Source organism: Phyllobates terribilis, unplaced genomic scaffold, assembly GCF_046119375.1.
Source record: "Phyllobates terribilis strain yellow unplaced genomic scaffold, ASM4611937v1 Scaffold_1__5_contigs__length_1240528914, whole genome shotgun sequence".
Lineage (NCBI taxonomy): Eukaryota > Metazoa > Chordata > Amphibia > Anura > Dendrobatidae > Phyllobates > Phyllobates terribilis.
Window position 1 is genome coordinate 170,411,613 of NW_027362761.1, and position 27,810 is coordinate 170,439,422.

Here is a 27,810-nt window from a genome sequence, read left to right on the forward strand (position 1 = left end):
ATTCCCATCTATAATGGAGTCACAGGCATGGAAGGCCACCTGTCTAATTCACATACTATTCTCTGGAGTGTCCGACAAGACCCAATTCTCCTTATGTATGAGGCATCCAGTGATTTCTACACAGGCACCATTAGTACTTGCCAGTAAGGATGGGCGGACCCGTGGATGTTTGGGTCCGTTCGAATAAAAAAAAAAAAAAAAAGTTTGGTTCGGGTACCAGAACGGTACCCGAACCCCATTCAAATGAATGGGCCCGAACGTGCTAGCGGTGATAGCGCTGGAAACACCGGCTCTGATCGGCGGTAACCTTATTGACGTTACGTCCGGTCACAGTGCTGCGGTTCCCACGCCATCACACAGATGACAGCATGTGAGTCAGCAGTTGTGACCGACGGTGAAAAGGTTACTGCCGGTCAGGCGTCGGCTGATGACTGCTACTCATCAGCATACACCTGGTCTCGCCGATAGCAGGTGTACATTGATTAGAGTATTCACCGGCCGGCACCTGCGCATAGTGATATATAATCAGTGCTTTGCGTGTGTAGCTTTCCGTACTTGTGTTTGGTTAAAAAATAAATAAAATGAAAAAAAATAAAATTGCAAGGGTCCCCCTAATTTTTATTAACCAGCTGAGGGAAAGCAGACAGCTGAGAGCTAGTCTTAATAGCTTGGGTAGGGGGTAATAAACATGGAGCTTCCCAGGCTATTAATATCAGCTAACAGCTGGTAATTAAAATGGGGTGACCCCCCAAAAAAAATGACATGGGTTGCCCTCTATGTTTAACAACCAGCAAAGGCTAATCAGACAGCTGCAGCCTGATAATAGCCTGGGAAGGGGCCTTGGATATTGGCCCCCTCCCAGACTAAGAACATCAGCCCTCAATCACCCCAGAAATGGCACATCCGCTAGATGCGCCATTTCTGGCGCTTAGCCTCAGTTCTTCCCACTTGCCCTGGTGCGTTGGCAAGTGGGGTAATAGTTTTGGGGTTTATGTCAGCTTTGTAATGTCAGGTGACAAAGCCCAGGGGTAAGTAATGGAGAGGCCTCTATAAGACTCCCCTATTACTAACCCTGTAATCAAAAGAAAGAAAGACACACAGAAAAGTTGTTTAATTGAATGAAACGCTCACCGACAAATCCCCTCTTTTACCCATTTATTAAGATCAAAATAATTATGTCAAAGTAATTTTCATCTGTCCACTGTTAATCCATAATGCTGATGTCTCACGACGATCCCCAACTCTGCTACATTTGGATGCATTGCTGAGCGGTGACATAAGTAATTCGACCGCTCAGCCCGGCATCCATGAAATATTAAGCTGACCGTTAAAAAACGCGACTGCATGTGACCGGCGGTAACCTTAAAAGGGGTTGTCCAGTAGTATTGATAATGCCCCAATGTATTTTTATGGTGAAAAGAAGTATCTTTGTAAATATCTTGCTTTGCAGTTACTGCCTGTGAGCAGCGCGATCACTGGCCGCTCACAGGCATCACGTGACCCCCGGCTGCAGCCGGCTCTGACATCTGCTGAGGTCAAGTTCCGGATGGAGCCGGGGGTGACTCATGTCTGCGTTCCACGGCGTATGCTACGCTGTGGGCGGGGTTACCCCGCACATCACACCCGGCATCTACTGCACGCTTTCCCTCTCCTCATTCATCGGGAAAGCGAACGGTGGATGCTGGGTGACACGCGTGGGGTAACCCCACCCACAACCCAGCAGCCAACGCAGGGACCGCGTCACTGATGTCACGCCTCACTTGACGCGACATCAGCAGGGGGAGGACGTGATGCCTGTGAGCGGCCAGCTATAGCGCCGCTCACAGGCAGAAACAGTAGCATGAAGTATTTACAAAGATACTACTTTACACGATGAAAATACATTGGGGCATTATTAATAGTTCCGACAACCCCTTTAATGACGTCACTGCCGGTCACACAAAGTTGCATTCTCATGGTCAGATTAGTGTCTCCTGGATGCTGGGCTAAGCAGTCGCATTACTTGTGTCATCCCTCAGCAATGCATCCAGATGTAGCAGAGTTGGGGATAATTGTGGGACATCAGCATTATGGATTATTGGCAGACAGGTGAGGATTACTTTGATTTTTTATTTTGTTCAAATAACAGGGTGTGTGTGTGTGTGTGTGTGTGTGTGTGTGTGTGTGTGTGTGTGTGTGTGTGTGTGGGTGGGTGGGTGGGTGTGGTACAGACCAAAAGTTTGGACAGACCTTCTCATTTAAAGATTTTTCCGTATTTTCATGACTATGAAAATTGTACATTCACACTGAAGGCATCAAAACTATGAATTAACACATGTGGAATTATATACTTAACAAAAAAGTGTGAAACAACTGAAAATATGTCTTATATTCTAGGTTCTTCAAAGTAGCCACCTTTTGCTTTGATGACTGCTTTGCACACTCTTGGCATTCTCTTGATGAGCTTCAAGAGGTAGTCACCGGAAATGGTCTTCCAACAATCTTGAAGGAGTTCCCAGAGATGCTTAGCACTTGTTGGCCCTTTTGCCTTCACTTTACGGTCCAGCTCACCCCAAACCATCTCGACTGGGTTCAGGTCTGGTGACTGTGGAGGCCAGGTCATCTGGCGTAGCACCCCATCACTCTCCTTCTTGGTCAAATAGCCCTTACACAGCCTGGAGGTGTGTTTGGGGTCATTGTCCTGTTCAAAAATAAATGATGGTCCAACTAAACGCAAACCGGATGGAATAGCATGCCACTGCAAGATGCTGTGGTAGCCATGCTGGTTCAGTATGCCTTCAATTTTGAATAAATCCCCAACAGTGTCACCAGCAAAGCACCCCCACACCATTACACCTCCTCCTCCATGCTTCACGGTGGGAACCAGGCATGTAGAGTCCATCCGTTCACCTTTTCTTCGTCGCACAAAGACACGGTGGTTGGAACCAAAGATCTCAAATATGGACTCATCAGACCAAGGCACAGATTTCCACTGGTCTAATGTCCATTCCTTGTGTTCTTTAGCCCAAGCAGGTCAATGCCACACAGAGTTCTAGCAGCAGACACATCTCTTCAACAACTGTTAAAAGGAGACTTTGTGCAGCAGGCCTTCATGGTAAAATAGCTGCTAGAAAACCACTGCTAAGGACAGGCAACAAGCAGAAGAGACTTGTTTGGGCTAAAGAACACAAGCAATGGACATTAGACCAGTGGAAATCTGTGCTTTGGTCTGATGAGTCCAAATTTGACATCTTTGGTTCCAACCACCGTGTCTTTGTGCGATGCAGAAAAGGTGAACGGATGGATTCTGCATGCCTGGTTCCCACTGTGAAGCAAGGAGGAGGAGGTATGATGGTGTGGGGGTGCTTTGCTGGTGACACTGTTGGGGATTTATTCAAAATTGAAGGTATACTGAACCAGCATGGCTACCACAGCATCTTGCAGTGGCATGCTATTCCATCCGGTTTGCGCTTAGTTGTACCATCACTTAGTTTTCAACAGGACAATGATCCCAAACACACCTCCAGGCTGTGTAAGGGCTATTTGACCAAGAAGGAGAGTGATGGGGTGCTACGCCAGATGACCTGGCCTCCACAGTCACCAGACCTGAACCCAATCGATATGGTTTGGGGTGAGCTGGATCACAGAGTGAAGGCAAAAGGGCTAACAAGTGCTAAGCATCTCTGGGAACTCCTTCAAGATTGTTGGAAGACCATTTCCGGTGACTACCTCTTGAAGCTCATCAAGAGAATGCCAAGAGTGAGCAAAGCAGTCATCAAAGCAAAAGATGGCTACTTTGAAGAACCTAGAATATAAGACATTTTTTGTTAAGTATATAATTCCACATGTGTTAATTTATAGTTTTGATGCCTTCGGTGTGAATGTACAATTTTCATAGTCATGAAAATACAGAAAAATCTTTAAATGAGAAGGTGTGTCCAAACTTTTGGTCTATACTGTATATACATGTGAAAGTCCGACTACGCCACCCGTGGATTGCGGTCAGGGATAACCGCCGCTGCAGGACAGACCACTGGGGCTGGTGTTGGTGAGCAGTGCAGGAATGGTATAACTCCCCACGGGAGGAGTGTAGCCCCAGGGCAGTGTAGGGGGATGTTGGGGGTGATAGTTCCGGACGCAATAGTCAGTATGCAGAGTCCGCTTAAACAGTTCAGGGTCTTTATTGTAACAGATGGTAATGACCCAACAACAGTACCGGCTAGAAGGGGGCCTGGATGTCTGAGAACACTCGGGATGCCCCTCTGGTCAGGGTGAGGGTATAGGCCTACCATGCTCTCTATGCTCTTTCTGACTATTCCCCTCTTCGTGGTATAATAGCCCACGTTCCTGAGCGTGCCGTGTATTCTCGCCCGTATGGCTTGCAACTTGGGTTCCTTTTACCTTTGGCCTCTCTTGGCCTTGCTGGTCCCTTCTGTTGTGGCGGAGCGACCGGGCTTTTAAGGCCAAAGGACATGAAATCCCTCGCGGATTGGTTCTCTGCTGTGGGACTTAGAGTCTTCACAACCTCAGACCCCAATGTCCGGTTAGATGGTTCTCTATCTGCCAGGACAGGCTCTCCGCGCCGTACGTCCCTGGCTCGTGGCTTCTCCACTGCCTCACGACCTCCTCAGCTACAGCTGAACTGTCCCTCCTTCTCTGGGACTAGTCTAACTCCTGAGCTAGGTCGTCCAGTTCTCTCTAACCCTGCCCCCAGTTCCAGCTTTTATAGGGGCAGCCAGCTCCCCCTACTGGCCTGGGACAGGAGGTGCTGTATGCTAATTGTCCCTAACCAGGGAACCTCCCCCTGCTCTCAGACACAGCTTTTATTATTTGTGGCATCCAGGCCTGGGGTGACACATTCCCCCCCTAGTAAAAGTTTAGTACTCCGGGACTAAGCCTTTTTGGCCAAAAACAAACAGGGTATTTATGCATGACCATGAAAACACTACACGGAAGGAAATAGCAAACAACATCACATATTGAGTTCTTAGGGTCACAGTGTGGTCTGTGACCGGGTGTCCAAATCACCAACACAAGGGAAGCCTTAGCCAGGTGGGGGTCTGTCCTTGCCCCGAGTCCTTGACAGTCTTTATTCATTCCTTTGGTTAAGCTCCGAACATATTTTACAAGAAAGTCCTGGTTACTCAAAGTTCATAACCTGTTAGTCCATATAGTCAACTGAAAGAAACTGAAAAGACATAATTACTGGTCATGCAATTAGCTGTTTAAACATTTAACAACTATTTATAAGGGTTATTTACAGTTCTTTACACAACCTATATTTTCCAGCGAGTGGGTATCTGCCCCCTAGTGCTCCGGGTTGACCTGTGTAACCCACTGTCTGGTGGTGGTCTAACCTGGCTTTCCCCACTAGCATTTAGGGTACAGCTACTAGCTGGGTTTACAGGCAGTTCAGGCAGCAGTCTGCGGGTCCTTTGGCTTACCGCAGGCATGGCAGGCTCACTGTCAGCAGAGGGTTGACTCTCCTGGGCTTCTGGCATGGGTTCTTCTACCTCCGGGGCTGCTTGTTCTTCTGATTCTTCCTGCTCTCCTGTAGGTTCCTGCTGGGTAGGTTGAAGGAAGTGCAGGACTGGTACCACTATTGCGTAGTTTATCCGAGTCCAGGACCAGGGAAACTCTCCAAGAACTATGCTGATCATTTCTTCCTTGTCCTCTGCGGGTTCAAGGCCATTTTGATCTTCTCCTGCACTCTGTAGTTGCTCAGGGCACCTTTTTAGGTGGTCTCTTATTCATTTTCTCATACAGCCCGTTGGTTTGCGGGTGGTAAGGTGTTGTCCGAATCTTCTTACAGCCGTAGAGGTTGCAGAACTCCTGGAAGACTTCAGCCTCGAACGCTGGACCTTGGTCTGTTAGTACCTTTTCCGGATACCCGTGTGGACGGCAGAAGTGCGGCTGGAAGGCTCTGGCCGATGTTTGGGCTGTCAAGTCTTTAACAGGAACCACCACCAGGAACGGGGAATAGTGATCCACTATTGTCAGGGCATAGACGTAGCCCGACCGGCTTGGAGCCAATTTCACATAGTCCAGAGCTACCAGCTCAAGAGGCTGCCTGGTGATGATGGGCCTCAAGGGTGTCTTCTGGCTGGTACGGTCCTTCCTTCTGAGGTTACATGGGCCGCAGTCCCTGCACCACTTCTCTATGGCCCCTCTATCCAGAAGAACCGTTCTCTCAGTAGGAACTCTAGTTTCTTCCACCCGAAGTGTCCCGCTCTGTCATGGTAGGCCTCCAGGACCATTGCTGCATCTCGTCTTGGGACCACTACTTGCCAGGTCAGCTCGTGCGTTCGGTGGTTGACAAGTCTTCTGCACAGCTTACCTTCGTAGAGGAATAGCCTGCTTTTCTCCTTCCATAACTGCTTGGATTCCTCTGGAGCGTCCGGGCCAGGGCTAGCGTCTGCCTGGGCTAACATGTCTTTCACCAGGTGAATTGCAGGGTCACTATCTTGCGTTTCAGCCCAGCTGTGGTGGGGTAAGGGGTTGAACATGACAGTGGTTAGGTCTTTGTCTCTTACCCGGTGAGAATACTGAGTGGCCCCATACCGGTGGAACGCAGGGAGCTCTACTTCCTCCAGCTCTTCTGAGTCTTCTTCTCCTTCGGGTAGGTGGGGAATTCTTGATAGGGCGTCTGCATTGGCGTTGGTTCTGCCCGCCCGGTATTTGATTGTGAAGTCATAATTTGATAGCCGGGCCATCCACCGCTGTTCTAGGGCACTTGGTCTTGCATTGTACAGGTGTGTCAACGGGTTGTTGTCAGTGTACACAGTGAACTTTGCGGAGGCCAGGTAATGTTTAAACCGTACTGTGATGGCCCACACCACTGCCAAGAATTCTAGCTTGAAGGAGCTGTAATTCTCCGGGTTTCTTTCAGTTGGCCTCAACTTCCGGCTGGCATATGCTCTCACTCGTTCCCTGCCCTGTTGATTTTGGGACAGTACGGCTCCTAGCCCCACATTACTGGCGTCGGTGTGGAGGATAAAAGGCTGGCCATAATCAGGGTAGGCCAGAATTTCATCCCCCGTGAGGGCCATCTTCAGCTGGTGGAAGGAATCCTCTTCCAACTTATCCCACTTGAAGGGTGGCTTGTGACTTCTGGATTTAGACTGACCTATCAGGAGGTCCTGCATTGGAGCTGCCATCTTAGTGAATCTGGGAATGAACCTCCGGTAGTAGCCTACCAACCCGAGGAATTGCCTCACTTCTTTGATGTCAGAGGGGCTTGGCCAGCTCTTGATTACTGTAACCTTGTCGGGGTCGGGGGCTACTCCCTCTGCACTCACCACGTGTCCTAGGTACTGTACCTTCGGTTTCAACAGGTGACACTTTGAGGGCTTCACCTTCAGGCCAAAGCCTGCCAGGGCTTCGAACACCTCTGCCAGGTGTTTCAGATGGTCCTCGTAGGTCTTTGAATATACTATCACGTCGTCCAGGTAAAGTAGGACCATCTCAAAGTTTCAGTGTCCTAGACAACATTCCATCAGCCTCTGGAAGGTCCCGGGTGCGTTGCAGAGCCCGAATGGCATACAGTTGAATTCACTTAATCCCATCGGGGTGGGGAAGGTGGTCTTCTCCTTGTCAGCCTCTGCCACAGGAACCTGCCAGTACCCGCTAGTAAGGTCCAAAGTAGAGAAGAAATTAGCTGATTTTACTGCGGCCAAAGACTCCTCTATTCTAGGCAACGGGTATGCGTCTTTATGGGTGATACGATTGACTTGTCTATAGTCCACGCACATTCTCATAGTACCGTCTTTCTTTTTTACCAGAACCAAGGGGGCTGCCCAGGGGCTACAACTGTCTCTAATGACCCCGGCTTCTTTCATTTCTCTTAGCATGCCCTTTGTGTCCTGATAGTGTGTGAGGGGTACAGGTCTGTATCTTTCTTTTATTGGTGGGTGGCTCCCTGTGGGGATGTGGTGTTCTACCCCTTTCACTCTGCCAAAGTCCAGCGGGTGCTTACTAAAGAGTCTCTCGTACTCCTGAACCACCCGGTAGAATCCTTGTTTTTGGTGCAGGGGAGTGAAGTCAGCACCCACATGGAGTTTCTGGCACCAGTCCTCCTTGAGTTTCTGGGAGCCATTATCCTCCACCGGGGGAGATGGAGGCAAGGGTTCCACGACCCTGAGAGCATTGTGTCCGACAGCAAACAATTTGGCTAGTGTAGCGTACCGGGGCAAGTATACTTCCCTTTCCCCAATGTTTAAGATGCGGACGGACACCCTCCCATGGCGGACATCAACCACCCCCCGGGCTGTCAAAATGGTGGGCCTGCTGTCTGAGTACACGGGTTCTACCATGGCTGGGTACTCTCTTCCTCTTAACCCGATTGCAGTCCGACACCAGATCATCATTTCACTTTTGGGAGGCATGGAAATGGGGAAAGGGTCACTCATCCTCACGCTATCGATCTCACCACCAGACAGTTCTACCTGTTGCTGTCTCATCAGAGCTCTTATCTCTTTCTGGAGGACTCTCTGTTGGCTGGAACTAGCATTCATCGCCACCTGCTGCAAAATTACAATTATCTCTGAAAGACAATTTTCAATCACGTTAGTACCCAAGGTTATTTTAGGGTGACTTTCTCGACGGTCAATGTCCACAATAATCACTCCCTGTGCCGGCAGTTCAACTTTACCAATCTTAATGGTCATCTCTCTGAACCCCACCTGTGGCATGGGTTGGCCATTGCTGGCGATGATGCTCAAGTCATCGTCTGGATAACAGGTTATATCAGTGTCACTCCAGTACTGCTTGAAAAGTACATAGGGTATGGTAGTCACTTGGGACCCGGTGTCCAGCAGTGCACTCAGGGGGATACCGTCCAGCACTACAGGTAAAACCGGGCGCCCCCCAACGTACTTATCGCGCCAATTAGATGGGCCTGGTGACCTTATGCCTGGGAGTTGGCCCTCTGCCCCAGGTCGGACCCGTTTAAAGTACAGTACCTGGCTATGTGTCCCGGCTGGCTGCAACGGCGGCAAATCGGCTGTCCATCCTTAGCGTAGCGGTCTGTGGGCCTCCCTCTGCACGACGGGATCCTCCTCCGTCGACGCCGCGGGACATCCTCCGGACTGGAAGCCAGCTTGATTGGTCCTGACGGGTCCATCTGTAACGACTGTACGGTCCTGGTCAATGCAGCAACACTCTTTGTTAGTTCTTGGACATGATGGTGCAGGTTTGCAGGCGGGGATGAGTTTAGGGCCTGCGCATCAGCCCCCACAAGGTCTGCAGGGTAGGGCGTCGCCTCCTGGTGGTACATAATGGCAGGACGCCGGGAAGCAATAGCGCCACCTGGTGTGGGTTCTCGGAGCACCCGAATGGCCCTCTCTTTAAACTGTGCGAAAGTCAAATCGGGGTTCTGTAGGGCCATGAGGCGCAGCTGGGTTCTGTGTGCGCTGGACAACAGACCTATGAACTGGTCAGTCAATATTTTATCTATATCCTGCAGGCTGCCAGGGTCAGCTTGTTTGATTGCTTCCAAGGCTTCCTGTAAATTTAGGGCATAATCTCTGATGCTGTCCTGTGTCCGCTGCTTACATCCGTAGAACCGCATTTTAATTTCAGCTATGGTGCGGGTGTCAAAGATACCCCGCAGTCGGGTCAAAATGTCCTTTACAGTCCTTTTCTCCTCAGCTGGCCATGATTTTACCTCCCTCTGGGCCGCACCAGTTAACTGCCCTGTCAGTATGCTGATTTTCTGTTCTTCTGTTAGGGGATAGACTTTAAATAAACTGTGCAGTCTTTCCTTAAAGTCACTTACTGTATGGGATTCCCCTGAGTACTTGGGCAGCCAGGCTGCTGCGGGTATATAGGGCATGGAAAACGGCATCACCGCTGCTGCAGCCACGTTGGTGGTAGTGGGCTCCTCCGCTTCCGACATCTTCCTCCCCTCTAGTTAACCGTGGCCTACCTTCTGTTGATCCTTTTCCGTGGGCCGCGGTTCCGCTAGCGCTGCTCTGGGCGAGGACCTTGCGTCGCGTTCTGGTGATGTCACCGTCGCTCTCTCTCTCCTTCCAGGACCTTGAGCAGCGTCCGGATGTAGGGCGGGGCTTCAGGTCTCACGCAGTTTTGGTGTCCACGCCCCTCCTCTTCCCGCGCGGCGTCCCGAAGATGGCGCCTTTTGGTGGGAAACGGCCCCGAATGGCGGGAAACTCCACTCAGGAAAGTATAAAGTCTTTTCAGGCACGCAATACCCGTTTGTGGCGGGTTGGTCACAATCCTGACGACTACGCCAAAAAGCTGACTCACCCCCTGGGCCGTGGGGTACTCAAGACTGGGTCTCTAGGTTGCGCGGTGCTGATGGGGGTAGTAGTGGCAACCCGGTCCCGTGCTCAGGGAGTCAAGCTAAAATGGTGGCAGTCTCTTTATATATATATACATGTGAAAGTCCGACTACGCCACCCGTGGATTGCGGTCAGGGATAACCGCCGCTGCAGGACAGACCACTGGGCTGGTGTTGGTGAGCAGCACAGGAATGGTATAACTCCCCACGGGAGGAGTGTAGCCCCAGGGCAGTGTAGGGGGATGTTGGGGGTGATAGTTCCGGCCGCGATAGTCAGTATGCAGAGTCCGCTTAAACAGTTCAGGGTCTTTATTGTAACAGATGGTAATGACCCAACAACAGTACCGTCTAGAAGGGGGCCTGGATGTCTGATAACACTCGGGATGCCCCTCTGGTCAGGGTGAGGGTGTAGGCCTACTGTGCTTTCTATGCTCTTTCTGACTATTCCCCTCTTCGTGGTATAATAGCCCACGTTCCTGAGTGTGCCGTGTATTCTCGCCCGTATGGCTTGCAACTTGGGTTCCTTTTACCTTTGGCCTCTCTTGGCCTCGCTGGTCCCTTCTGTTGTGGCGGAACCTCCGGGCTTTTTAGGCCAAAGGACATGAAATCACTCGCGGATTGGTTCTCTGCTGTGGGACTTAGAGTCTTCACAACCTCGGACCCCAATGTCCGGTTAGATGGTTCTCTATCTGCCAGGACAGGCTCTCTCCGCGCCGTACGACCCTGGCTCGTGGCTTCTCCACTGCCTCACGACCTCCTCAGCTACAGCTGAACTGTCCCTCCTTCTCTGGGACTAGTCTCACTCCTGAGCTAGGTCGTCCAGTTCTCTCTAACCCTGCCCCCAGTTCCAGCTTTTATAGGGGCAGCCAGCTCCCCCTACTGGCCTGGGACAGGAGGTGCTGTATGCTAATTGTCCCTAACCAGGGAACCTCCCTCCTGCTCTCAGACACAGCCTTTATTATTTGTGGCATCCAGGCCTGGGGTGACACACATTTCCGGTGACTACCTCTTGAAGCTCATCAAGAGAATGCCAAGAGTGTGCAAAGCAGTCATCAAAGCAAAAGGTGGCTACTTTGAAGAACCTAGAATATAAGATATATTTTCAGTTGTTCCACACTTTTTTGTTAAGTATATAATTACACATTTTAATTCATAGTTTTGATGCCTTCAGTGTGAATGTACAATTTTCAAAGTCATGAAAAATACAGAAAAAGCTTTAAATGAGATGGTGTGTCCAAACTTTTGGTCTGTACTGTGTGTGGCTTTACCTGCACCTTTTATAATAAGTAGAGGAGACCTCATGCCCTCCCCCCCACCAACAAGCTTTGTTTGGGCAGCCAAACCCGAACAGTAACACGTGAAGTCAGTGTTCGGTGTGCATGCACGACCCTCAAACTTTACCCATCGGGTTCGCCCATCACTACTTGCCAGTCCCTGCTCCTCAGCTGCTTGTCACTACTTCTCTACGTATGACTGCTCACATATTGTTATCTGTAAGACAAGCATTTTTCTATCCATATGGTTGGGGGGGTTGCACAGAATGGGATCATGGGCTGCAGGCTGTGCACCGTTGCTGCTGTACAGCATCTCTCTGCATGCTGTTGACAGCACTTATGCAAGACTGTCTTCTGTAAATGCTCATGGAGGTGACAGAGTGAAATATATTCTATTATCTGGTTTTAATTAGTAAAAATAATCGGCAATATATTCAGCTTAACACTAGGACTACTGGACTCGTGACCCCGTCTAGAACTACTGAAAGGGGTCATTTTGACTCCTTGCTTGTTTTCGTTTATTTTTAGAGTTTCATTTGTGGTTATTTATTAATAATTATATTTTTTGTAATGTATTATTATTGTGAGATCCAACAGTAATGCTTTTGATTGTTTTTTTTCTGCTTTTCTTATTTTTCTACAGAAAATAACAATAATTATAATAGACGCTTTTCAAACATTTTTTTTTATTCAAGTGCACACATATAAACAACAACTGAAGAACAAAAAGCAGAGAAAATGTAGGTGGAGGAGCATAAAAATGAAAATATGGCGCAGAATTCACCTTCTAAACATTTGGTGTTTCGCATTTTAGGCATTGCCTTTGATTTATGGCAGTACATTGCCCACACAAAGACTTACCACAAGTCTTACAATTTCCGACAGATCTATTTTTCTTGCACTTTTCTTTGATCTGGCAAAATTTTGTTTGAACCATCACTTCTGAGCATGTAGAAACTTGGGACGTGGAACCCTTTTCCCTATCTGTGACATAAGGACCACTCAACTCTCTCACAAGCGTTTGCAAAAATGCCTTGCGTGACATTTTTTGGTGGGTAATCTCCTTGAATATTATCCATGCATTTATACCCGCAAAGTCTAAGGCATTTTCAAATGCATGAACAGGCCATCTCCTTGTGCATGTTCATGTGGTATATTTTCGTGCCATCTGATCCACTACATCTACTCCATATTTTGTTTCATTGTAAAACTTTACCGTTTCTGGAGTTTTTTTAGCGGAATCAGACGCAACAACAACATCTGGATGGACGGAACTCAAAATGACAACATTTTTGTTGGGCTTTCCTTGATATACTGTAAGTGTAAAATTGTCTTCATTTCTAAACACTTTAGTGTTGTACAATTCCTCTTTCATGGATTTTATTTCTTTAGGCACTTCTCGCCTTATCTTGTTCAGTGTTCCCACGCTGGTTGTTCCTTTGCTTTTTAGCTGTTTAGCTAATTTTACTGAAGTAAAATAATTATCGGTTGTAACATTGCGACCTTTTTTCAAAAACGGGTCCAATAACTTCATTACCACATGGTCAGCTAAACGGTCCTCAGCACGGCGTGTGTCATCTTTGCCTAGATAAGGGAAGCCATTTGCCAGATATTTGCTCCTCTTATCAACAGCTAGCCAATATTTGTGGCCATATTTATCTGGTTTGGAAGGCATGTACTGCGTGAATGGACACCTAGTTTTGCTTGGGAAAAGTTGCTCATCCACCATTATGTATGGGCCAGGTTTGTAACACGCAATACAATTTTCAATAAACCTGTCCCACACAGTAGAAAATAGAGCAAACTTGTCCGTTTGCAGTCTCTCCGATCGAGTAGATTTCTCATCAAATCTGAGAAACCTCATAATTTCAACAAAGCGGTCCCTAGACATTGTCGCTTTGCAAAACGGTATTCCCCAGTCATTACACCAAATACTGCTAATCGAGTGACGGTTCGTGCCAGATATTCCACGAGCATAGAATATCGCAATGAATGCATCTAGCTCCTCATCAGATAGAGTTTGTTCAGCATTACACAGTAATACAAGCAGGTAAAACACAAGGAAAATGTGAAAAGTTGACATGTAAATTGAACTACATCTATATGAACATCAGGGTAAATAAGACAGAGTGAAAAAATTATGCACAAAACTTTATAGCAACATTTAGTGACAAAAGGACCTCAAAATATAGTAGGGAGTCAAAATGACTCCCTTCAGTAGTTCTTGGTAAATTTTGAAAAAAACGCGCAAATTTTTCACCAAAATTATTTATTCTCACAAAATCTTTTTTCACATCATATTTGAGGAAAAGTCACCGAGTTTCAAGCCGGAATTCTGAAAAATGTAGTCACAGAAGAGAAATAAAAAACGAAAGGAGTCAAAATGACTCCATCAGTTGTTCTAGTGTTAAAAGTGGTCAAGCAATTCACCCCACACCTCGTCCACTAACATAAGGCTACTTTTAACTTCAATTTCTTCCTGATTTTTTTCTAATCCAAATTGTACATGTGGGAAATACTGAGTGACCATTATTAATATTGTAACTAGAAAAAAAACAAAAAACGAGCAGAGAACATTTTCTTGACATTTGCTTGAAATCAATTGATGAGGAGTCACAATAATGACGTAGAGAACATGATACCTTACAATAGTTTCTGCTGAAGAGCATGAATGGTATTAGTTTCAAGAAACAATCCTACATACAACATTTCATGGAAGACGACCATCATACAAAAGTTTCTTCTTTCCATTTTGTACAACCCTGGAGATAATGGAAGGCGTGCATAGATAAATATAGTACATTCCCTAACTCCTTTATTCTGCGACACGACACAAACAGGACTTTGTTAATGATACAGAAGTGCTCTTTTAATACGTAACACGACAACTATACATCTGTGTTTGGCGGCTACTACGAAAACGTTAACAGGTCAAATGACGTACAAGTAGCCAATTTAAAATAATTCCATCTCTTGTACAGTTATTGCACTTGACATGCAAGTCTCAGTAAATCGGATCCAACTTGCATAAAAATGTTAAATTAGAAATTGCTAAAGTGGTGTCACCCGAGCTGTGTTTCCAGAATCCAGTGCGACTCGGAGTGGCAGCAGCATCTCCCTGTAGTGATCAAGAGGCTTTAGACACGCAGACAGTACAGGCAGAGCTCGACCTGGGCAAGTGAGCGTTGTCAATCAAAATCAGTGGGAGGTGGGTGAAAAATCCCCAAAATAATATTATGATTGAAAAGATGCCAACAGTAGCCAAAGCCCCCTCATTTGCATCCGAACAAAGAGCAATTTTCTCACTAAAATGTACAGTGCTAGTATGATTGTTATGGGGCCTATCACTGTATGCTAACTTAATATGCATTTTAAAGGGGTGACAGACTCCATTTGAAAGTAGATTAATACATCAATCAATGCAAACATTACAAAAACGTAAAAAAAATCATTTAATGAACTGGATGTGAGATCAAGGGCAGGAACTATATCATTATTATAATCATGGGTTTAGAGACAGCAGACTGAGAACTAGACATTATGTAGGTTTATGGACACTTCACATTCAGGCACCCAAGTAACAAGTAGCTTTAAAGGGGAAAAATTGAGGAACTGCAGTCAGTTTGGTGTCCACTATACACCAATATTGTAGGAGGCAGTTTTGTAGAAATACAGGCGAGCGGCTTTATTCTAGAATGACCTCCTCCACACAATGCCATGTTACCTGATCACCTGTACTTCGCTACTTACTGTCCAAATGAAAGACAACGCTTACCGGCACATCTCTCCTAGCAAGAGAAAGACATCGGATCTCCTCTATCAAGCAGTTACATAGACTTCAATGAATCCTGTGTAAAGTTAATGTAGTAAATGACTGACCAGCACAGCCTAGAGGAGTGTCTGCATGCAGAGCTCAAGGTCACGTCAGTTACCTAGGGATTCCTATTAGGCCTCATTCAGACATCGTGTAGCACGTATGACGCGCCCCCGGGGCCTGTGCTGCTTCTGCTGCGCAGGGGGATGCCCGGAGCCGGATCTGCTGGGGATAGTAGTCCTCGTGGCGGTGACCCGGTCCGTGCCCAGGGTGTCAAACTAAGCGGCGGAGTTTAGTATAAGATGTTATAGTGTTCGACTACGCCACCCGTTGAATGTGGTTATGAAACCGCCGCTGCAGGGCAGACCGCTGAGGCCGGTGGTACGGTTGTGCAGCGTGGATAGTATAACCCCCAACGGGAGGGGTATGGCCTCAGGGCAGCGGACGTGGATGATGGGGATAGTAGAATTGCTCGCAGGCACCAGGAACCACTCAGAGACGGTGCGGTGTAGTTCAGGGTCTTTACTGGTGGCAAAGGTAGACCCTCCCGGGAGTACTGGATAGCGATTGGGGCCTGGTCAGTCCGTGAGCAGATAGGATCTCCCCTGGCCAGGCGGAGTTGTAGGCCTCCCCACTAATTGTACTCTTCCTGGCTACCTTGCTAGAAGCGGGTAAAAGTAGCCCACGTCCCTGAGTGTACCGTGTGGTGCTCACCCGTATGGCCGGTGACTCGGGGCCTTCTGGTAGCCTCCGCTCCACGACAGCGGTGCTGGTCCCTTGCGTGTGACCGTGCCTTCGGGTTTCTTGGCCAGAGGACCTGAAATCCCCTGCCGGTCGGTTTCTGCTGCTGGGTATGGCTCAGTCCCCACAGCCTCGGACTCCGTGTCCGGTGAGATCTCTTCAGTCAGGACGAGCTCTACAGCTTCCAGGCTCTGACCCCTTTTATCACTGCTCCCACAGAGCTCCTGATCTTGCTCTCCCTGTATCAGCTCCACTCCAGACCAGACTGTGTCTCTGTCTGGGACTCCTCTTCTTCTCCCTAACCCTGCCTCAGCCCCAGTTTATATAGGGGAAGTTCTTCCCCTCCCAGGACTGGGCAGGAGATGTTGCATGCTTAGGATTCCTGACCAGGAGACCTCCCACCTGCTCACAGACGTAATATTGCTATTACTGTGGTAACCAGACCCCTGGGGTTCCACACGTACACGTTGTATCCGTTTTTTCTTATAATCTATGCTGCTCTTCATATGTCTGTGCAAAACACAAGGAAACATGTCATCTGTGCTGCCGGAAAAAAGCGGCCAATGGTCCGTTGAAAACTTTTGGATGGTACACGGATGCCATCTGGGTGCTGTACATATTTAACATTGCAAAGGATAGGAGAAGCCGCGTCATTTCTATAAAAAACACACACTGATGCAAAACAATGATTGGCATCAATACCGTTTCTTTCATGTAGGTTTTTAAATACTGATGTGTGAATGAGCCCTTGAAGCAAGGGTGGGGAATCTTTTTTCTGCCGCGGGCTATTTGCATATTTATACCACCCCTTGGAGGCCGTACAAATCGCGAGCCCACTCTGCCCACAAAGTACGTCTTGACGCTGGCACTGGTGTCAGGACGTAATCTTTCACTGCATGCGCCTCAGCGTTCAGCAGTGGGCACTGCGTGTGTGTGCTCACAGAGCAAGAAGAAATGAACGGACAGGGGGCCAACAAAATACAGCGGCCAGCCCAAGCACTGTGGTCTCCGGGAATCGTCCCGGGGGGCCAGATAAAAGGTAATCGAGGGCCATAAACAGCCCACGGGCCTTAGGTTCCCCACCTCTGCCTTAATGGCACAATGCCAAAAAACCCGTCTGCTCCACATTACCTGACATGTCCTACCCCTTTCTAATGCAATAGTATTAATGTACAGAAGGTTGGAATTAAATTTGAGTTGATCACCTTGGAGAACCCTAGTCAACAGTCCAGGTCAGTGCTTTGACTGGACAGGAGCTGCGCAAATTTCCTGACTTTCCAGGGATCCAGGTACAACCTGTGAGTCGCTGGCCTGGTGTGACATCTCTCCAGCCTGGCTAACGATAAACCAAGCTTGGGATCCCAGAGGGTGAGGAAATTTGCACAGCTCGTGTTTATGGTCAGAGTACAGTGATCTGGACCATGGATCGGGGGTTGCTCGAAGTGATCTGCTCATCTCTAGTATTAATATATGGGGGGGGGGATGTATAAAATTGATTATGATCACAATATTCACCACTTAATTTTGGACTCCCTATTAGGTTGATGTGTCCCCTTATAAAAGGAAGTTGCCAAATTAAGATTACAATAAATGGGTCTTTATATTTGTGCTAAAGTCTTCGATTTAGATTATTTTCCATTTGATAATGAATTTTGGGCATTGTGAATTTCCCTGTCAAGAAATGAGATGCAATTCTATTATGACTGTCAAAGTGTTACTAAGGAGCCATTTAAACAGTTGTATCTTTTTCATCCATTGTATTAGGCTATATGCACACGAAGCGTTTTTGAAGTGTTTTCACAGCGGTTTTCCCACCGTGGAAATGCTGTGAAAACGCTTGTTAATAGGTCAGCCAGCTATAGCAATGGTAATCCTGATGTGCGAATTCGCACCCATTGACTTGAATTGAACCTCAGGTATAATATCTACAGTATATCTGTGTATTTGCTGCGGTTCAATTAAAGCCAATGTGCACAAATTCGCGCCGGAAATGCGCTGTGGGTGGTACCTGGGGCGAGAGAGGACTACTACTCCTCCTCTCATCTGACTGCAGGTCCCGCTGATAAAAGCGAGAGCGGCCTGACAGAAGTCTGCTCCGCCCAGCCCGTGATTAAAAAAAAAAAAAAAAAAGCCTGTCCTTCTGGTCCCCGGCGGCGATCTCTTTTCCCAGTAAACTACAAAATAAGTCTGTACACTGCCATACAGCCTGCAGACAGGACTGCAGTGCACACACTACAGGCTCACTTCAGAACTTGACCAAGTTGTTGCTTCTGCTGTCATATACCCCATGAAAAAACCGAATTACCACAGAGGATCATTTATACTGTAATTTTCAAATCAATTGGTTTTATGAGTCCAATACATTCATTGATTGTATCATCCACATCGAATAATCATAAAGGCAACAGTACATTTATGGCCCTGATTCATTAAGGAGTTTTTGACAGAATTCTGGGGCAAAACTCTTTGAAATGTCGCAAAACTTTTGCACAACACAAAATTAACATTTTTTGTGTTAGACAGCTTTGCCAGTCTTTAAAAAAGTGAAAGGAGCTGAAGAGTGTCGTGGCAAAGCCCACCAGCAAAGTCATCAATTTACACAACAAAAGTGGGGTAAATGATGTCAGGAATGTAGGCCAGCAGCTGGTTGGGGTAACATTTCTGACAGAGACATACAGCAGTTGTATTAATGAATTTGGCGCATCTTCCTTCACCAAGACTGGCCGTCCGAGTGCCAAGTCTGTTCTTCATCGTCAATCACTTTAGTGTACCCCTCCCTGCTCATGCCGCTTCCCATCACACAAATGTCGTACCCTCACTCTTCCAACAATACCACCAGCTTTTGTAAGCCTTTTCTTTGTGTATTTGTAAACCTGCTTGAGTCGTTTCTTTTTTTTTCTTATTTTAGGTTATTATGGCTATACATCAGCTTGTCGATCCTTTGGAATGAATATTCACATTATATATATTTGTACTCAAAATAAAGCAGCTCCTAATGGATCAATATTTTGTCAGGACACAATCAAGCACTCTCCATCTCCATGTGTGGTGTAAATTGTATACTAAATCTTTCTTCTTGGCCTTTTAGATATGATCCTGTGTTAAACCTTGGTCTGCCCCATCTTCACGCACACATCTAATGCACAAGTATTCATCCAGTTTACTTCCATTATAAACACAGCCCTGAATGAGAATATACCCTGGAGCCTGCAGTAGTGGTCTCAGCACTTACCATTACCTCATCAGACTGTATCATCCCTTTTATACGGCTTCACTCGCTCCTATGAATTTGATAATGGTCGCATACAGTCAGGAATAAAAAAAATAAATAAAAATACCAGACAAATTGAAATCACAAGCATAACCGACTTTCAGCTGAGCTTTTTCCAATGGCTGATTCAGTGACTAACAGATTGTGCACGCGAACAAAAGATTCTGGAGCTTGATGGATGGAGTCACTAAGTGCAGCCCTCCAGCATTTGCCCTCCAATTGTTTGCTCCCAAGTTCTTTGTGTGACATGGTTTTAATCTCCCAGCAGCAGCAAAAGTCACCATATCCACAGAGCAAACACACAGGTTAACTTGTACAATTGTTCAACTTTCACCAAGCAAGCAATGTACACAGTAATGAGAGGAGGAACGCAGCAAGAGTCAGGCCTGTTTAGAAGAAAGCCTCATCCCTGGCCTCACAAAAGGAACACAATCATGACATAACATAGGGACATAACATAGGGGAAGAGCGGGAAGTGCAGGCAGATTCGGCACTACAGCCTTGCAGCACTGGGGCCCTGAGTTCAAATCCCACCAAGGACAACATCTGCAAGGAGTTTGTATGTTCTCCCAGTGTTTGCATGGGTTTCCTCTGGGTTCTCGGATTTCCTCCCACACTCCAAAGACATATTGATAGGGAATGTACATTGTGAGCCCCAATGGGGACAATGCCGATTACATCTGTAAAAAAAAAAAAAAATTGTCTGAATTGTAAAGCACTACGGAATATGTTGGCGCTATATAAATAAAAAAGATTAATAGGGCCAGTGCTATTATGCAGGGGAAATATTGAAAGGGATCACTACATCAGCACTGCACCCACTTAAAGGGAATCTGTCAGCAGGTCTGTGCTATTTACAACTGAGAGCAGAATAATGCAGGGGAAGAGCGCCCGACTCCACAGCTTGCTGTAGTTTTAATACAATCAGCGTTTTATCAGCAGGAGATTATCACTGCAGGACTAGGTGTCTCATGCCAGCTAATGTGTAACCCTGCCTCCAACACTCATTGGCAGCTTGCTGACAATGTACACAGGAAGTTGCCAATTAGGGGTGTGGGTGGGGATATTCTTAGCTCAGCATTCGGACCTCTGCTACAGCAAAGAAAACAGGAATTTTATCAGAACTGCATCAAACAGACCAGTAAGTGACACGCTGCTGGAATAAGGCTCTCTTCCCTTACATCATGCAGCTCTCAGATTCTATAGCAAAAACCGGCTGAGAGATTCCCCTTAATTCTAAAGCTTGTGTGTGGTCCCAGAGTCAGACATTCACCAGTGTCCTGGCAAGACATACCATTACTTTATGAGATGATAAATCCAGCGCTGAAATTCCACAGATATGTGAATGGTCTATTTTACACTATTCACGTGCTCCGGGAAAAATCGATGCAAAATTATATGCTGCAGATTCAATTACAATGAGCCTAAATTCATGCAAATGTACTGACCATTCCGCAACAAACAGCTTCAGCTGCAATCTTCAGCCAAAGTTTCAGATTCTGAAGAATTCTGGCAAACCCAAGCCTCATAAAACAAGAAAGACCATTTAAAATCAGCCTTTAGGCTGATAGTAATTCTATGCAGGCTCATGAATGGCATTAAAGGACACCAGCTGTCACTGGCCAGAGGACATCCAGCTCATTATTATGGTGACACCGCACTGCTCACTATTCTGCGCTTTACTATGATCCTGTCAGCACCATCGGGACTCTGGCCAAATGAAGTCATGTGAAAGGACAAGTAAAAGCAGAGTGGTTTTGTTGAATCCATTTGCTGTTACAAAGCAGTCTCCATGAATGTGAAAGCTGAACTGAAACCCAATTTCTGTACCCAAGCATAGAGCATACCTTCAGCCAAAAAAGTACTTGACTGTGCTTCTTAAAGGGTACCTGTCACCAGAAAACAAAAAAGGCTATTAACCTGCAGATAAGGAGTTAACATGCAGGCTTATAACGTTATTAGCCTGCCCAATGCCTGCACTTAGCCTAATGCTGCAGAGAGAAAATTAACTTTATTCCCCCTGCAACGTTCCAGTTTCAGTCACAGGGGCGGCACTGATGCAGGTTCACTCAGTGAGAATACAGAACAGCGGCTGTAACCACGCCCCCGACCCTGACTGACAGTCTACCCCAACGCAGAGTCAGTGTTAGTCAGGGTCGAGGGTCGCTCTGTATAGTGAACCTAAGTCGGCGTCACCCCCGTAACTGAAACCTGAATGCTGCCGAAGGGAATAAACTTAAATTCCTCCCGGCAGCGTGGCTCTGAGTGCCCGCAGCATTCGGTTAAGTGCGGGCACTGGGCAGGTTAATAATGCCATTTACCTGCATGTTAACATTTTTTCTGGTGACAGGTTCCTACTACTGTAGACTGTAAGCCCACAAGTGAAGGACTCTCTCCTTTCTGTACCAGTATCATTGTTAGTTTGTTCAGCGCATTTCATATTTGCATCTTGTATGTAACCCCTTCTCATGTACAGCACCATGGAATCAATAATATTATTAAGGCAGTGTCTTGTTTTGGAAAAAAAAAAAAATAGTGACTACGTTTCTGGGTTTCTCTATCTGAGCAAACAGACATGCTCATGGAAAAAAAAAAGTTAATTTTACCCCTCAGGGGTTTGTCTGGATCCCATTTTTTGGAGGATTCAGACAATAATCTGAACGCACTGCAGAAATGCAGTGTGAACACAGCCATTGCCTGTAGGTAGAGACTGTGGTGTAAGCACAGCCAACAGTGCTCCATTTTCTTCTGTGATTAGGCAGGAAAGTCATTTCTCCTGGTGTGACTTATAAAGGCTCAGCCCTCACTGGCAGTCAGTCACAATGACAGGTTCCGACCTCGCCCACTGTGAAAAGCATGCAATGGTTGTTTTTATTCTGTTCTCCTTGGGTACATCCATGAGAAGTTTGTATGTGTATTGCAATGGTGGTAGGTTTTTTTTTAGAATTTCTCTGTACTTTAACTTTGGAAGTTAAACAGACATGGCCACATTTAGAGAGCAGAAAAATTCAACTATTTCTATTGTGTGTAAAGTGACCTTTTCATTTCCGTAAAAATGTTTGGTCATGGAAAGGTGTGAACTGTACAATGTGTCTAATGATAGAAAGTTGTCATTAAATACAGGCACAGTTACAACGGGTCAGCACTTGTGTGTTATAGGATGTGTCAAGATGCAACATTTTAATAAATGATCATCTCCATAGAGGGTCTTATTGTAAGTTATGCCATATTTAAAAAAAACAAATTCAGTTCAGAATTGTGGTTCTTACGTTAACACCAATACGTTAGATAAAAACTGGCCACAACTGGCCATTTAGGTAAGACTGGATGACCATCTGATGTATAAAAGGGCCTCCTGACTCTTCCGACAGATGAAGGATCAAGGCAGTTGGAATCGCAAACACCCGATTCTTTTGTCTTCTCGCTCCCCGTTGAAAATACATGAATATTAAGCTGAGTCGAGTGCCCATGTGTATGTAGCACCCTGAGGATTCGGCTGCTACAGGGGTATTGCACCTCACCCAGAGGTGTGATATTCCACTCCCGGGTAAGGATGGAGTGTGGAACTGAGCTCAGTTAGCTGCATGCACTACACACATCCCATTTCCGGGGAACAGACCGACGGTACTCCCACCAGTTTATGTGCAGGTACGACAGTGTCTGTTCCTGGCTGGAGTGGGAGGGGGGTGGAACATCCCAGTAGTGTAGGGGCAGATAGGGGGAGCAGCCTGGGTAAAGCTAGGAGCTCATTGGGTGCTGGTCACCTGAGCTCACACATAGAGGGAGTATATAAGGTGGGCACCATCTTAGATCAGGGTCAGTCTGTCAGAGTTTAGTCAGAGGAGCAGAGCAGAGAAGCTCAGCCAGAAGGGCTGACAGGGAGTTGTGGTTCCGGCTGGGCCCAGCTCCAAGGCCAAGAGAGAGAGAGGAGTCAGAAGGACCCAGAGAAAACAAGAGGGAACTCCAAGAACCCAAAATTAGATCAGAGGGTGAAGAGTTGGCAACAGGGTACCGGATCCCAAGCTGGCAGAGAGAAAAGCACACCTTAGCCAGAGACCGGAGGTCGTGGGCAGGATCTGCCACGACCCTCACCAAATCCACCAGGAAGGCAGACCAAGTATAGGGTCAGGGAACCCAGAGGAGGTGTACCCACCAAGAGACCCGAGGGAGCCGGACATAGGTGGATCCCTGGTGAGAACGGCCAGAAGAGAGGGAAAGTCAGACAGGAGCTCAGGACCACGCTCCAGAACTGCCTGGGGGTTAGCCGAGTCCAGGACCTGGTGGACGCAGCACGGCTCGGGTGGTCGCTTCAGGCCAGAGTGACCATAAGAACACCCGTAAGTAAAAACCCCTGAACTGCACAGCCCGACTCTGAGTCTTCTTGCTGATTCATCCTGCACCTTCACAACCACCATCCTCTACATCTGACCCCCTGAGGCTATACCCCTCCCGTTGGGGGTTATACTACCAAAGCTGCACACATACCAACAGCCTCAGCGGACCCTGCTGCAGCGGCGGCCTTTTGACCGCAAATCAACGGGTGGCGTAGTCGACATAAAAGAACATCTAGTAACATCTATAAGGACTGCCACACACTGAGCTTGACACCCTGGGCACGGACCGGGTCACCGCCACTCGGAGACTACAACCCCCATCTGATCCGGCTCCGGGTATCCCCCAAACAACACTGGCCCAGGGGGCGCGTCAAGTTTGGCGTAGTCGGCAGGATTTCGTGCCCACAACCACCGGGTACTGCGTGCCTGAAGAAAAGTTCACCGTTACCTCAAAAAGAAGTCTCCCGCCGGTTCCGGAGGGTCCCCGCCAACGGACCCCATCACAGGTCGTTTCCCGCCGGTTGTCCGCCATTTGCAGCTTTTTCCCGCCATCCATGGAGTTTCCCGCCACTGGGAGACGATTCCCGCCATTTCCGAGGATTTCCCGCCTTGGGGGAGCGGACGCCATTATGGGCGTGCCAGAGGGTGGCAAAAGGCCACCTCCCATCGTGGGCCAGGTCGAAGAATGGCGCCAAAAGCGGAAACCGCGCCCACCAACAGAGACTGTGATGCTGGAAGTGTCCATCAGCGTAAGAGAACTGCCCCTGGAACTGACAATCACAAAGTTGCACCGGGACCACCCTCGATGTGGGCGGAGACAGAACAAGAGAGCAAAGATGGGTGTCGCCTGGAGCAGTCTGGAGAGAGCGCACCCGGAGACAAGAAGTATGGAGAGGAGTCCAGAGAAAGCCTACCCGGAGATGGAGGGAGAGTCAGGCAGCACCGACCCAGTGGTCAGGAGCCTGTTGCAGGTCGCCACTCCAGAAGGCCTGCTGGAGATCCTAACACAGCTCCCCCGAGACCGGGAGTGTGCACAGACCGCGTTGGAGGGCCTCGCACGGAGGATGGCCCGGGTGCAGCGAGAGACGTTGGCGGAGTGGAGCCGAGAGATGGCCCAGCAGACCGGCACCCGTCAGCGGAGCACGCCACCCGAGACGAGGAGACAGACCACCTCTGAGGATGGTGCAGGAGGACTGAAGGCCGGAGACGGCGCCGAGAAGGGAGCTGAACGGATGGAGGCAGGTAAAGGGGACGTCTCTACCCCGAGCCGAGAAACCGTGTACCTGTCCCAGCTCCCCGTTGCAGAGCCCGAAGTTCCCCCTGCCGTGCCCGTCGCTGCATCGTCACCGCCGCCGACTAGGCCTCAACCGGAAACCGCGGCCGCGACCCCTGTGACGTCACACGCCTCGACCTCGAGCGTGGCCAAGCAGGAAATACCACCGGCCTGGTCGCAAGGCCTAGTACCCCCGGGCGCCGCAATACCAACAGCGCCCCCTACCTCCGCGGAGCCACCGGCCTGGTCGCAGGGCCGAGTAACCACGGGCGCCGCCGTTCTTACGGTGCCCTTTGCCTTTAGGGTGCCCCAAGCCTGGTCGCAAGGCCTGGTCAACCCGGGCGCCGCTACCATCAACGCGCCCTCAACACCTAAAGTACCGCACCTGGGTGAGGACCTATTCGCCCAGCATACGTGCCCGGATGGGCAGCCCTTCATATGGCCCCAGGAGTATATTCAGCTGGAACTCCAGAGAGCAAGGCCCATGTGCGAGCCCCTGATTCCGGCTCCAAAGCCTGTAAAGAGGACCTCGCCCCCGCTAGAGGAGGCACAGTTCGAGTGGGACCCCACTGGAGAAGACCTCATGGGGTTCACTCAGGAGACTCGGGCGGCCGCAGCGGAGCGTGCAGAGTGCTGCCGGCAGCAGCTCGAGGTCTTCGAGAGGGAGCGGAGAGAGAGGCGGGTCCGGGAACAGCAAGCACAGATAAGGAGCGCGGAGCAGAAGAGCCGGACCAGGAGGAATCCCCATGCAGCTCATGGTCCCCCTTCCACCGGGACTGTGATAAAATTCAACATGCAGCATGGGTGGGGCTTCATTAGAGACCATCATACCCCCGGCGACGTCTTTGTGACCCGCAGAGACGTAGAAAGCCATCTGCCGGAGGGACACAGAGGTCGTGACCTGTATGTAGGGGACGAGGTCACCTTCACCCGGCACAAGTGTGCCAAAGGACCCTACGCCCTCCATGTGCATCGCCTGACGGAGGAGGAGCTGCGGTGTGAGGAGGAGCAAGAGGACCCGGACGGGTCTGAAGAATCTAAAGAAGGAGCAGGAGGACGCCGTCGTCAAAGTACGGTAAAGAGACTGTACAGAGTTACCCGTCAGGGTATAAGAACTGTTCTAGTTAAAATAAAGTCCCCGTTGGGACCAGCCAATTGAACTGAAACCCGTGTGTCCCTGTTCCCACTGACCGAGGACTGAGAGCGGTCATTCCTTCCTAATACCTGGCCGAGGACTGAGAGCGGCCATATTTCCCTTGTATATAGTTGCGCTTCCTAAAGCGCCCCCTACCGGTTTTATAGGGAACTGTTTTATTCCAAGAGAGACTGTCGCACTTTACCCGGTCACAAGTTGCACCGTGACCGGAGGAACCAGAAACAAGAATGTTATTTATATGAAAAGTTTATTGCTGATATATATATATGATGTTTTCTATGTTTATGTTTATGAAAAAAAATTGTATGTTTTGATGTTTTGTTATCTTACAGCCCGAGGACGTGCTGTGATTTACCAGGGGGGAATGTAGCACCCTGAGGATTCGGCTGCTACAGGGGTATTGCACCTCACCCAGAGGTGTGATATTCCACTCCCGGGTAAGGATGGAGTGTGGAACTGAGCTCAGTTAGCTGCATGCACTACACACATCCCATTTCCGGGGAACAGACCGACGGTACTCCCACCAGTTTATGTGCAGGTACGACAGTGTCTGTTCCTGGCTGGAGTGGGAGGGGGGTGGAACATCCCAGTAGTGTAGGGGCAGATAGGGGGAGCAGCCTGGGTAAAGCTAGGAGCTCATTGGGTGCTGGTCACCTGAGCTCACACATAGAGGGAGTATATAAGGTGGGCACCATCTTAGATCAGGGTCAGTCTGTCAGAGTTTAGTCAGAGGAGCAGAGCAGAGAAGCTCAGCTAGAAGGGCTGACAGGGAGTTGTGGTTCCGGCTGGGCCCAGCTCCAAGGCCAAGAGAGAGAGAGGAGTCAGAAGGACCCAGAGAAAACAAGAGGGAACTCCAAGAACCCAAAATTAGATCAGAGGGTGAAGAGTTGGCAACAGGGTACCGGATCCCAAGCTGGCAGAGAGAAAAGCACACCTTAGCCAGAGACCGGAGGTCGTGGGCAGGATCTGCCACGACCCTCACCAAATCCACCAGGAAGGCAGACCAAGTATAGGGTCAGGGAACCCAGAGGAGGTGTACCCACCAAGAGACCCGAGGGAGCCGGACATAGGTGGATCCCTGGTGAGAACGGCCAGAAGAGAGGGAAAGTCAGACAGGAGCTCAGGACCACGCTCCAGAACTGCCTGGGGGTTAGCCGAGTCCAGGACCTGGTGGACGCAGCACAGCTCGGGTGGTCGCTTCAGGCCAGAGTGACCATAAGAACACCCGTAAGTAAAAACCCCTGAACTGCACAGCCCGACTCTGAGTCTTCTTGCTGATTCATCCTGCACCTTCACAACCACCATCCTCTACATCTGACCCCCTGAGGCTATACCCCTCCCGTTGGGGGTTATACTACCAAAGCTGCACACATACCAACAGCCTCAGCGGACCCTGCTGCAGCGGCGGCCTTTTGACCGCAAATCAACGGGTGGCGTAGTCGACATAAAAGAACATCTAGTAACATCTATAAGGACTGCCACACACTGAGCTTGACACCCTGGGCACGGACCGGGTCACCGCCACTCGGAGACTACAACCCCCATCTGATCCGGCTCCGGGTATCCCCCAAACAACACTGGCCCAGGGGGCGCGTCATGTATATTGGAGTTCAGAGAGAGAGAGCAGCCTGCCGAACGAACGTTTGGCCAACAACCATCTCATAAGTGGCC